The sequence below is a fragment of the Vipera ursinii genome (genome assembly GCF_947247035.1).
Source record: "Vipera ursinii genome assembly, chromosome: 1".
In the NCBI taxonomy this organism is placed as follows: Eukaryota; Metazoa; Chordata; class Lepidosauria; order Squamata; family Viperidae; genus Vipera; species Vipera ursinii.
The window spans coordinates 285,534,819-285,548,723 of NC_139512.1; positions in this window are offsets into that span (position 1 = coordinate 285,534,819).

Genomic DNA, 13,905 nt, shown 5'->3' on the forward strand with positions numbered 1-13,905 from the left:
TGGTCTCAGACTAAAAGTGATTCTTTTCCAAGCACATTCTAACAGTCTCTTTTGTAACATTTATTGAGATGAAAGGCATAGGGTTAAAAGCATAGTAGTCACAGAACTGTTTTCAATTTAGTACTAGCCATATACATTTAGCCAGAGGCTTTCTGACTTTCTTTGTAATCACTTTCCTATAAAAGGAGGCAGGTCTCTTCATTAACAACAGGAAAACTTGCAGCTGACCGACTTACTTACAAGACAGCCTCCTGAACCTTCAGCTGCCTAAGAGTAATCTGTTAAGGATATATTTGAACACATATCTACTGCTCATTGTAAACAGAACTCGACCTGTATAAAAATTAACCCAGCTAACGGGTTTCAAGGATGTGTGGAGTGAAAAAGGAACTCTTCTGATGTACCAGAAGGTCCTTTGTGCCTTTGTCCTGCCAATCAGGAAACTTGACAAATGGTTAAACCTGCAGTTCAAAACAACTGCCTGTATTTGACCAGCCCCATCTTATCACTTATTAAGAAGATCTGTTGATGGTTGTTTTTCCTCTAGGTAGATGATGGTCAATGGGAGGAGAAATGGAGCCTTAAGAAACCACCAATCACTTGTCTTAAGGGTCCTACACTAAAACTGTAAGGTGGTATCGCATTACAGAATAGAGTTGGGCTGTTGGATCAGCAGATTTCAAGCCAGCATACTTTTCTGCCACTCAAACACTTTGCAGTAGAGTTAAACACAGCCATCTAGATGTGCCCTAGGTGGCAGCAAAGTCATCCAGATTTTTACAACCCAGATTTGCTTGCTGTAATAATTGCTTGGTCCTACTTACAGAAGAATCCTATGTATGTGCATTGAAAGGGAAGTCACCAACTGAGTAGTGAAATTTATTCCCAGAGGTATACACCTGCAGATAATGGGTGAAATATTGGGGAGTTTCTTCTTGACACTCATTATCACAATTTATGAAATTTAGAGACCACCCACCTTCACAGAGCAACTTACATCACTATGCTAGCCTAGTTCAGAGAAGAAGAGAGACATTTCTAAAAAGCAACTGTAATGTTAGTTAGCATACTACAATATTCCTTCATCTGTGCTATTCAGATTTATCTGAACTATAACTATAACCAGCAAGACCAAAATGAGTTGCTGTCTTCAATGCATCTGGAAGTCATCAGATTAGGGAAGGCATTCTACTTGTTTGTCCCTTGACATAAGAAAACACAGGGAGTGCCATCTAGGCTGGAGTGAATAACCAGTTGCTTGTTAGCCACATAGCTTCAGAACTGCAACCAGGGTTTACTGTAGCCAGAAAGGAAAAGGGAGGACTTAAGAGAGGTGTAGGCAAGAGAGACAACCTGAAGAATAGCATATAACCTGTTAAAACTGTTATGTCATGATGAGTTTTAAGTTATGAGTTTCTCTGGAATTCACATTAAGAATTCTGTTAAAAAAATGAGACTTCTGGTTTTGCACTGTAGCGCATGGCCGTGGGATTGTAGAGCTCTGTACCCCATGGCTGATTTTGCCCTGCCAGGGGACCCTAAATGGGTCTGAAGTCACCCCGGAGAGGTGATGAAGAAAGAGGGGTGCCCCGACGATCACGGAACAACAGCAGTCATTCCATTCAATCTGGGGGAAGCCCTCTAACCCGACAGGAGAAAGATTAGCTGCACACCAGCATCTAGCCCAAACTACCTGCATCCGAAGTCCAAGAGCACAAACCAAAACAATGGTGAACAGCGTGCTTGGAACTGGTGAGAGTATCGATCTTCTCTCCTTTACTCAGTAACTAAGTCCTTGGGAAAGATCCCCAAGTAAGTGAAGGGAGGGGACTACACCCCCACTCCCTCATAGACAGAGGAGGCAAATTAACCTTTAAGGGGGAAAGAATATGTTGAAATCAAAGATAAAATACTACAATCTGGATAAATCTTGAAATTAAAAAATTGCTAAGATTATACTTTAAAGGGTTTTGATGAAACTATAAAAATAACAATAAATAATAACTTTTTTGTCTGAAAAAGCTGGAAAACAAACAACTACTGACACCTAGTGGAGAACTAGAACATAGAACATTAACAACACTGACAAAGAAATTGGCAAGATGCCCAGAAACAAAGAATAATCTGTTCCCTTGAACTTTAATAATCCTCCAAAGACAGCTGGGTGGGAACAAAGAAAGAATACATACTGGGCCAGCCATAAGATTAAAAAGTCTCTAAAGGAAAAGAAATACTCTGACTGTTGCCTAAACTCAAGAATTGTTTACAGAAAAAGAAAAACTTTGACTCTGAGCTAATCTTTTAGGGGGGAATTCACAGGAAGAACTAAATATACTGAATTGCCATTTTGACTGGTTGACAACTGACCCCTGAATAAAAGAACTGTTATACTGATTTTACTGATGCCTTGACAATTAGAAATACAGTGGATTATAAAAACTATATATAAAGATAAGAACTATACAAAATTGGGCTGTTTGGATTCTGAGTTTGGCTGGTTTAATAAGGCTAATTATACAGACTACGGCACTGATGAAGGACTATTTGAAAGAGGGAGACAACATGGATATTGCATACTTATCAAAAAATGACAGAAAACCACATTTAATACATACCCCTGAAGGACCTAGTCTGGAATATCAAAGACCTCCAGAAGCATCATTTCAAGACAAGACAAATACTTTCCAGGAGGAAATGTATGTAATGCTACAACAGATTCAAATGACAATAGATTCAAACCATGAGGAGATAAAAAACAACTTTGACAACGTAAATGAGCACATCTCTAATCTAAACCCACAATCAAAAAACACTCAGAAAATCATGGTAAAAATGAACAAACAGAACATAAACTAGAATAAAATGACTTAATCAGCAAAGCTACAAATGAAGAGAATTTAACACAAGCAGGAAAAAAACCTACAAGACTTTGACATAACAATAAAAATGGAAAAGATACTTTATTCATCAGAACATCAAAATAAACCTCAGGATAAGAAAGAAGATTTAACAAAATGGACTATAGAACTGCCAGGAGAACAATTAGAGTTCAGGAGACAAAAAGCATATATTCTATGCATCCTCTCTTCTCCACTCCCAACAATATTTACAAAAATACAAGAACTTCCTGGCAAGTGGAATATATCAACTTGGAAAGCTACTTGGCAAAAGAAGAAGACCAGAGACAGATTCAAGAGATTTGACTCGCCCTGCCAGATGGAGTGTTACTTGAGCAAACACTTGTTTGAATATGGTTAAAAGAACAGATAACTTTGGATATAAAGGGGCCTTACAATAAGAGGGATAAGAGATACAAGTAATATAGTATTTTTCATAATACTTTATATAAAATGTAAAAATATTGGGATGATGTATGTGAATGAAAAGTTTGAAATTTAAAGGTAAATTAAGTTGAAGAGAATTAGGACTAAGGAATGACTGAAATACTGAGGGGAAATTAAGCTTAAATAAGAACTTTGAAAATAGGATATATAGTGATTTAACAAATTAACTTTTACAAATATAAGTGAAATATAAGCTGATCAGAAAAGATGTTATAGGCAGATGTCATAAGATAGATAAGCAGTATAGTATTTTTATAATGCATAAAATATGAAAACATTGGGATGGTGTATTTAAATGGAAAATCTGGATATTTAGATGATTAATATTGAGACAATTATGACTAATAAGAATTGTTTGAACATTAAGGTGACATTAAACTTAAATAAGAATTATGAAAATAGGATATATGGTGAACTAATAAGATGATTTTTATAAAAACAACACAAGTTGATAAGAAAAAATGTCATACATGGACATTATTATTTGTACAAACATGAAAAAATGTTTATATTTAACCATTTATGCATTTAAAATATTAAGAATTATATTTGATTAAGGTTGAAGAAGAATATTATTGGGAGAAGAGAAGATCAAAGAAATATACTATTAATTAATATACTAATTATGGAACTACAAAAAATAATTATCCTGTTAATTAACTACTATTGATTTCCCCCCCAAAAAAAATATATGAACCAAGACAACATGTTGTACACTAAGCACTAAGGATTGTTATTGTAAAAAATCAATAAAACATTTCTAAAAAAAAGAAAGAAACAGCAACAAAGTTGGGATTTGAAGTAACTGCCACAGCCAGATAATGAAAGTGCTCAATTAAAAAAAAAACCCAAATGTCATCAGTGAGTAACATCTCTATAGATATCTGAGATGTACACCTTATGCGAAGGGTCCCCAACCTCCCAGTCCATGGACCAGCACCGGTCTGCAGCATGCCAGCAACTGGGCCACACAAACAAGCAAAGCCCCATCCACAGGATGCAGGCAGTACACAAAACCACATCCCCTCTGGTCCATGGAAAAACCTTTCTCCAAAGCACCGATCCCTGGTGCCCAAAAGGTTGGGGACCTCTGCCTTATGCCATAGGTAAACCATGAATTTGGAGTTAGACAAAATGCTGAAGAATGGAGTTATAGAAATACAGACAGGAATTAAGTGGGTAACCATCACAGTGAGTGTACCAAAGAATGTTCTTAATGAGGGGTCCTTGATGCTTTCTGAGCTTGCTTGCTTTCTTGCAGACATTTCATTACCCTAACTAGGTAATATCATCAGTGCTAGTAAGGAGTGTTGCTTGCTGTCAGTTTATATTCTGGTGTCTTGCCTGCTGCGGGCCGGCAGTTTGACACCCCTGATATATGCTGATCTGAGTGCTGATTATTGGTGGAAGGTGCTGGAGTCTTTTTCTCTGTTGGGCTGGTTGATTGCCTCTTTTCCATAGTCTATAGATGTTGTTAATGTCTATGTGTCTATTGATGGTTGATTTGTCAGAGTGCCAGGCTTCTAAAAATTCCCTGGCATTTTTGGATTTGGCCTGGTCTAGGATTGTCACATTTTCTCAATTGAAACCAAGGTTAAATCTGTCTATATGTTGTGAAATTAAAGAATTTTCATCATGCCTTTTGACTGCCAGGTAGTGTTCATGGATGTGTTCTGCCAGTCTTCTACCTTTTTGTCCTACATAGTGGTTGTTGTATGTTGTAGAAGACTCCTGTTTTTTCTTCTGAGGTTGCTGGGTCTTTTGGTTTGCTTAGGATGTTTTGAAGGGCTTTAGTTGGCTTGTGTGCTACACTGATTCCATGTGGTTGTAGTAATCTATTTGCGGTTTCTGAGATATTCTTGAGGTATGGCAGTGTAATTCTTATTAGGATTTGTGTTGGTTGTGCTGTATTGGGTTGAGCGGTCAGGGACTTTTTGATGAAATTGTGTGGGTATCCATTCTGTTGGAATGTGTTGGATAGATGCTCGATTTCCTTTCTGTACTGTTCTGGGTTGCTGCAGTGTGTTTGGGCTCTCTTAAAGATCTTAATGAAATCCATTTTTATTTTAATCTGAGTATGGGAAACAATGTGGGAGCAATATTTTCCATGCCTTACAAGATACATGCATTATCGCAAAATCAGATGTCACTAAAAGGTTTTTGGGAAGATTCGGCACCAATATCTCACAATTTGACAACTTCTATTATATAGTGTGTTGTTAGACATTCCGTAAAATTTTATTTAGACTGTTGAGTGTCCCTGAGGCTTATCAAAATGCATTGGATTTTTTTTTAAAAAAAACAATGGCTTCCTGATGTTGTCTGATATATGGATATTGTTCACCATACAGAAGCTGTGGAATAGCTTGAGACAGACAGATGGCAATTTTTCAAAGATTCCATGTACAGGACAGAACAAAAGCAAACGTTACTTTGGTTTCGAAGTGATTGTTATATTAGGGCACATCCAGCCAAGGAATAAACATGATCCAAAGAAGGTTGAAGCTATTCTGCAAGCCTTAATTGCTGAGAAATTGGATTTGTCATTTTCTTTGCTAGCTCCTGACTGAATCTCTTAAAATCTATTTCTAATTATTCAGATAATTCAGAACTCCTGCACCTGCTGATAGAGATGGGTCATCTGGCACTGATCTGCAGTAATTGACACTGGCTTTGAGAAATTGAAAACTGTATAATCAAGGACTTTTCTCTGGTTTATAATCTGAAAACATAAACTTTGGGGAAGTCAGTGCTTCCAACTCAGGAAGATAAAGCATCTTCCACTACTCAATTTAGGATCAAACTCACTGTAGATTTATAAATAGTGGATTGTGAGGCTTGATCATTAAAATCTCTGACTTCTCAGAAAGATGTTTTGCTTTCAATATATTGGTCAATATAAAGAATTGGCCACAACTCATGCTGCACTACAATCATTTAAGTCTCTTGTTGCTATACTATCTGTACACCATGATCTCTTGTTGCAGAGTGAATTGTTGTATTTGAATCTGAAGTGTGCAAATGAGTACAGTCATCTGATAAGATACACCAAAGCATAATGTATACCAAACCAGTTCTGTGTACCATGTTTTCTTAATTAAATATGGACTCAAATGTGAAATATTTGACCACTTTAGTGAAAACGAACACCATTCCCACAAAATGGGGGAGTAGCTGAACCTCTTTCCTAAAATGCTTTTCTTTATCCAAACTCCTATGAAGATCACTAATTTGGAACTTCTGTTTCTTTATAATCACAATATGTTCCTATTTTTCAAAGGTAATCAGCATTTGCCTCCCTGATTTCTTCCCCTTTAGGTGTCCTATATTTTTTTAACTGAAGGGTCCCACGGTTGTAAACTTCAATCTACTTGGCAGAATGGATTGCCTATGAAGCATTCACATTTCATGTTCTAGACAACCCTTCAAATACAGCTCCTCTGTTCTTTTGCAACCTGCCTGTCCTATTTCCCTCTCTGCCTTCTTTCTCCTTGCAACCCTAACCCTTATGATTCACCCTCTGTATTAGTCACTATGTCTACCAAACATCTGCACATCATATGCTCACTCAACAACAGACATGGCCCACTGGAGCATACACAGTCATCAATCCCCATTGCTTTCTAAATGGAGAGATTGTCCAGAAATAATTGTTCACCCCTTATCAGCTGCAGCTAGGAAAACTTACAGGCAGCTTTGCTTAGCAGTGGGAAGTTTATACAGAGACAATACATGGAAATGGCTTCTTGCTTATGCCCACTTACAACCTCTCCAGTTCTATAAGAAACTTGGATTCAGCTATTCTTCCCCCTTGCTTTTCACGGTGTGGAAGTTGAGGGGGTATTGCTCCTAACTCTGCAAGTAAGGGTGACTAAGCAGAAGAGATGCCCAATTTTGGTGTACAGGCAGGAATTTATTAAGAGAAACATCACAATTCAGTAAGGAACAGGTTGAAACAAATAGAGGACAACAATTATCACTCCAACATCCCCTTTCTTAAGTAAGTTAAGCAACTTAAGTTCACTTTCCATTATTTGCTCTTTCAGAGTCAGATGGCAGGAACTAGCAATTGCTGTTCAGGGTCTCACAGCTCACCTGAACTTTCATCCACTAAGTCTTGGACTCACTCCTGCCGAGTCCCTTAAATTAAATCCCAATCAAATATCCCCAAATGGGTGAGAAAAAAGAGGGCAAAGCAAAGACTGCAAATGATAGGGAGCTATACTATTCTGGCTCTTGGCTTTTTGATCCTGATGACCTACCCCAAGCCTATAGCAGGATAAATGCTTACTTAAATAAGGAATTAAAATGTATGAAGATAGATGTAACAAAGCAACTTTTATTGCCATGTATAACTAGAGTGCTCACTGGACGTCTTGCCAAAAGAATGCACAAGAGCCCTGTAGCCCACAAGGTTACAGATTATACATGCTCCTAAATGTTACACAGGAATTACAAAAAGCAGTGTAAATGATAGTATCACATTTACAACCAGAATGTAGAATCAGAATATGCAGTGATCTTGCTATGTGTTGTGATTCTGGGCCAGCCAGTGGACCTGGCAGCTGAGTCTGGGAAATCAGAGAAGGAGGAGGAGGGGCAAGGAGAGCCATTAGAGTTGGAGGAAGGCTCTGATGAGCTCCAGGACTTACAATCTGAGGAAGAGCCTGGACCCTTCACTCATGCTCAGGCTGAGACCCAGCTGTGCTGGGAGGCTGAGTCAGACTCTGAGGATTCACAGCTAGAAGACATCATAGATGCTCGTAAATGCCGACAGGCAACAAGAGTAGGACAGAGGGAGGCAATGGGGCGGCTACAAGGGCGGAGGAGGAGGCATTGAGAAGCCATGCCTTGGGGCTGAATAATAAAAAAGGAAGGTGTGGGCAGTGTTGGTTGCTGAAGGCAACAGTTTGCAAAGGACTCGAGTTTCATGGAATTATGTTCTATTTGCCTTGCCTGTGAACAATTCTCTGTTTGAATCATGTTCTGTTTGCCTTTGGATAATTCTCCATTTGAATCGTGTTTTGTTTGCCTTTGCTTTTGGGACATTTTGCAGGTCTGTAAATAATAATAAAAGGGGTTTGTTTTTCCTGCATTTCCAGCCTACTTGTTAAAAGAGGAGTTTGTCCTTGTGAGTTAACAAGGACTCACATAGGCTGGGACAGAACACTATGAGCTGACTCAATGCTTCTAAGTTCTACTTTTTTTTTCTACTGAGACTAGCACTTTCTAACATAAACACAATTTTGTATTATACTCATCAGTCTTTTCTCACCAAGGAAAAGACAACAACCTGTTTTGGTTTTTTTGTTGTTTCCTTACCCTCCAGAATCATCAGACAACTTCAGTTTATCTGCTTCTTTTGATGTGCATTTCAAAATCTCTCACAGCAATCATCTTCATAAGGATCAAAATATTATGTATCCCCCACAAAGTCCTCTTGACTGTCCTATAGTTATAAAGTGTGTGTGTGTGTGTGTGTGTGTGTGTGTGTGTGTGTAGATGTCCACACATCTGTGTGTCCTTCCCTTCCCCAGAATTATCTGAGGTTTCCACAGAAAGGGAGGGTGCACAAAGGCCAAGATGGCAGCCATAATCATGCAGTCAAAGCCATGCCATTTTTGACATATATCATTGCACATGTAAAAGGCACTGTGGCCTCAATCACGTAGTTGTGGCTACCACCTTGGTTATTTTGATACACATCCCACCTCTGGATAGTCCTGCCAGAAATCCAGCTGGCTTCTTTGATTATGTTAGAAACATACACTAAAATTCCTGAAGGCAAAAAGTAAGACAGATGCCAAATTAACAGATGATTACAGTCAATTCATTGCACTTCACATATTCAGATTGATTTGGCACTTGTAGGTTGCTTCTACTGACAGCTGTCTCTCACAAGATACTATGCAAGAAATTTCTAAGGCTTGAAACCAAATATTCTATTGCTGCCTTTCCATAAAGATAATCCGTCAAGATTAATTTTCCTTTCTTTATGTTTTGCTCTTTTTTTGAACCTTTCATTCCCCAGTGAAGCAATTAAATCCCTTAATGGCAACTATATCCTTTATCTCAGAGTATTGATCTTCCCACATCATTGCCAGATGACATGTGTTAAATTCCACTTTCTGGAAAAAGCTAGTCCCATTTAGCTGTCAATGCCATCAAAAGCGGGTAATACCAGATGAGTATATGATTAAATCTGCAACTTATCTGTTCTATATTCATAGCTATTTATTTTCTGTTACACACCCTTTATTTCTCTTCTGCATACCATATATAGGTTACTCACTGCTTACAGTTTTTAGCAGGTGGAATGTTTTTTAACACTATGCCATCTTGCAAGAGATCCTATCTTCTATAGAATAGCCTGAGCATGCTTGGGACTAAGCTGCTCTTTGGTTGTGCATGGCATACCAAAAACACCATAGCTAACTGGTACTATGTTTTCTGTTAGCAAAGAAAGAATAGAAGAATAGAATGGAGTGGAGTGGAGTGGAGTGGAGTGGAGTGGAGTGGAGTGGAGTGGAGTAACCTTGGAGGTCTTCTAGTCCAGCCCACCGCTCAAGCAGAAGAACCTACCATATCAGACAAGTGACTGTCCAGTCTCTTCTTAAAAACCTCCAGTGATGGAGAGCCCACAATTTCTGAAGACAAACTGTTCCCCTGGTTAATTGTCCTCACTGTTAGAAGGACAGAGGCTTGACCAGTAAGCTAGACTATATCTGTTTTACTAAAAACAGTCATGTCAAAGCTTTGAAGGGCCAGAGCCATTGTAAGTAGCTGAGATCAATATGACTCCATCTGGAGTTGCTTTATGTTTTTCTTATATCTTTAACTGATTTATCACTGTTTCTTATTCCTTATCTGCACCTTCCATAACACTGATTCCCCCAAATGGGAAAAACATGATGGGTGTATCAGAATGCATATACATATTGTATGTATGTGTTTCTCTTCTAAGTACGCATATTCTGCAAAAACAGAAGCCTAGAAGAATGTGTGAAAACATTTTGCATAAAACAAAATCCATGTGTGGATTTTGCATGGATTTTTAAAGCATGACCAGTACTGGCCATCAATTAGTGATTCTCTGGGTTTTGTGCTACACAGGATACCTTATGTAAATTCTTTGAATGTCACAAAAGAAATATTAGTTATAAATATTTCAAAATCCATTTAGTTCAAAATATTTCAAAATCCACTTCAAAATCGGTTCGAGTTTGGAAATACGTTTAGCCATAAATCTAAGCATATTGAGTATTCAGAATACTAGATTAAAAGAGTTTGTGTAGAATGCATTTCTCACCACTCTTCAACAGCTGTAATTAATATTTAATAGGAAAGTTTGTGGCATGCAGGTAAACAGAGGAATTTATTATAAACTTGTCCCATATCAGTTTTTGTCAGAATACATTTGCAGAGCAGGATTAGAAGACCTGGTTCTAAATTATTCTAAAGATAGTACTATGCACCTCAAAATATAGATTATTCATTATGTGGATAAATGTTTTTATTGACCTGAATTAAAATGTACTCTCAAGTTTCTAAGCAATGCTGTTGAATGAATAAAAATCCTAAAGATTATAGAAACATTAAATGTCAAGCTGTATCTTAATAAAATCCAAAAATTGGGTAACTAGCTGTGGGTTTATATCTATAATATTCCATGTATTATTTATACATAGGATTGCATGCAATATTAATATTCTAATAATACTCCATGAGTATTCCTAAATTGGATTTCAGCTTGGTAGAGAAACTATTATATGTTTAGCATGTAGCTGCCTTCTCATAGGAATGAGATCATTCTTTGTCTTTTAAATATCTAGAAGCGTCATGGAAAATAATTAACTGTTGATTTTCTCACTCCAAAGTTTGCAATCTTGGTATTCTCATGGCTTAGGACTCAGACTTTGACAAAGCTGCTTCAGCTAAACCTCTGGAGTATTAGCCTCAGGAGACACTAAAGCAGGAATCACCATGCCTTATCATCTGACTGTTCTAGCTGTTTGATGGTGGCTGTGTTTAAGCAGCCTTAGGTGATTCCTGGTTTATTCACTTACTCCCCATGAGTAGAGTGGTGAACAGAACAAAGATGGTCAATGTGGCTTCTTGCCATGTAACAAAGAAACTATTTTAATTGATAATACCTGGCTGCAGCCCTGATCCTTATTTCTTCATTGGAAACAACTGCCTGATTTCCTGCTCAGGTATGTCACTCCTGTGAATTGTGCACATGAAACTCTGATCTTGAATTGGCTGACAAACCTGACCTGGCTCTCTGAATTTTGATTGGATTTTGACTCCGTTTCTGCCTGCTCCTGTTCAAAAGCAAAACCACCCAGGCAAGCTTTCTTTCCAACAGATTGGTTGATTTACAATCCTTCCCTTGTCTGCTGTTCTCTGCGCAGCCTTGAATAAATTGCTATTTTCACCTTGCATCGCTCAGTGTGTGTGAATCTGAAGCCTGAAACAGGACAGCTATCTATTGTCCTACCTATATGTTAAATCAAGATTCTAATGGATAGACATCAAATAGAGTATGCTGGAGCAATTGCGATCATTTCCTTCAAGGAACAAATTTTTAAAAGCCCACTTAATACTATAAAGTGGTTCCTTCAGGATGATAATATGAGAGAGGAAGGACTTTGATCCTGCCTCTGTGGCTTCTTTTGACACTAGCTGGACAACTGAGGAAAGATTTGATTCTAGGTTGGATCAATTTTCCATCTCTGAATGTGAATTTCTAGCTTTGCTGCTAGAACTGGGCAAGTGTAGGAGACAGCTTGAAATTTACTTGTTCTCCATCTTAGCTAAACTGATACTAGGGCTAGGAGTAAAAACATTAAAACCTGCTTCCCCCACCCTCCTCACACACAAAAGGTGAACCTCATCAATACAAAATCCTTGTTTTTCCAAATTAGTAATATTTAAGTTTGAGGTTGCATTAACTATATTCAGCCCTTATTTTCATCCAACCACTAGTGGCCTTTACTAGGCTTAGAGCAGGGGTGTCAAACTGCCAGCCCACGGGCCAGATGCATCATTCAGAAGCCGCACCCACCGGCAATGGCAAAACATTCCAGATACGTTGCGCGATGTCATGTGATGTTGCGAGTTTGACATGTCTGGCTTAGAGCATAACAGTCCTCAGTTAATGAACATTTATTCAGCAACTGAAATTATGGCAGTGCTGAACAAGGAAACTGATAGTTTATCTATCAAAGCTGCTAGATAGTTTCCTCAAAGTTGCAGCTGTTGAAACATCCTTGCAGTCCCGTGATTGTCACTAGGGTGCTTAGCAATTGGCTTGCAATTACAACAATCACAGGATTCCATAGTCACATGATCAACCTTTGCAATTTTCACTGTTGCTTCTGATAAGCAAAGTCAAAGAAGGAAGCCATCAGTAGGTCACAAATGGTATCATGTGATACCATACTTAACAACAGCATGGAATCTGTTTAACAACTGGAACAACTGAAACTGCTATTGTAAATTGGTGCAGTCATGTGATGTCACCTTTATGAATTCACTGCTTAGCAATGGAGTTGTTGATCCCCATTATCACTGTTAATTCAGGACTATCTGTAGATAAATTAGAGAAGTTAAAGGGTAGATTTTATGAAAGCAGGACAATGAAGTGTCAGTGCTGTCTGTGGTTCATGGGGGCTGACATCCAAAACATCTTGAGAGGAGAGGCTGATTTGTGACAGAATTAGATTTGATACAGATTCACCCCACACATGATTGAAATGGTAGTCCAATGACAATTTTACAACCTCATCTGCTCTTTATGTGAGTTAGCCTCAGAAACCATGTGCAATATTTTATGAAACTGTGGAACAGGAATTCCAAAATCAGTGTGCTTCCCCCAGACACAAACACCAATCTGACGCTTTTGCAGATTCCATTGATTTTTTTAACAAAACATTGAAGCAATGAAATCTCTTTTGTTCCTTATCTGCATATAATTAGTGTCATGTTCATATTTAGTTTATACCTACCTAATTCAAATGGTAATTAAATTCTGCTTCAACAGAGTTCCCAGATGCTTATTGCTCTCTTTCATTTGCACATGTATGTGATAGACTAGAATCAGCCTTTCGCTTTATTCTACCATGTCTTTTGTTTCTTAACTTGCACAATTATTATCAGTGAAAGCTAACATTATCTCAGTAAAAACTGTTCCTACAATTGCTAAAATGATGCATATTTATATTTTTGTTATCTTCAATCATTAATTAGAAATGGAATGCATGGGTTGGTATGAAACAGAAATGAGATCATCATGTCTTTCTTGGTAGACCCCATATTTCATATTAGGTGAAATTGTCAACCACCTGTAGATTTGGAAATTAAATGTACCTCTAGATAATTCTGTCCCATATCCATAATAGAACAGGAATCATAAACATCTCAGGAAACAGGGTAGAGAGGAGAAGAATCCACTCTAGCATGACAGGATGCTGGAGCACCTAATATTTTATTTATTTTATTTTAATTTTATTTTAATTCCATTTATATCCCGCCCTTCTCCGAAGACTCAAGGCGGCTT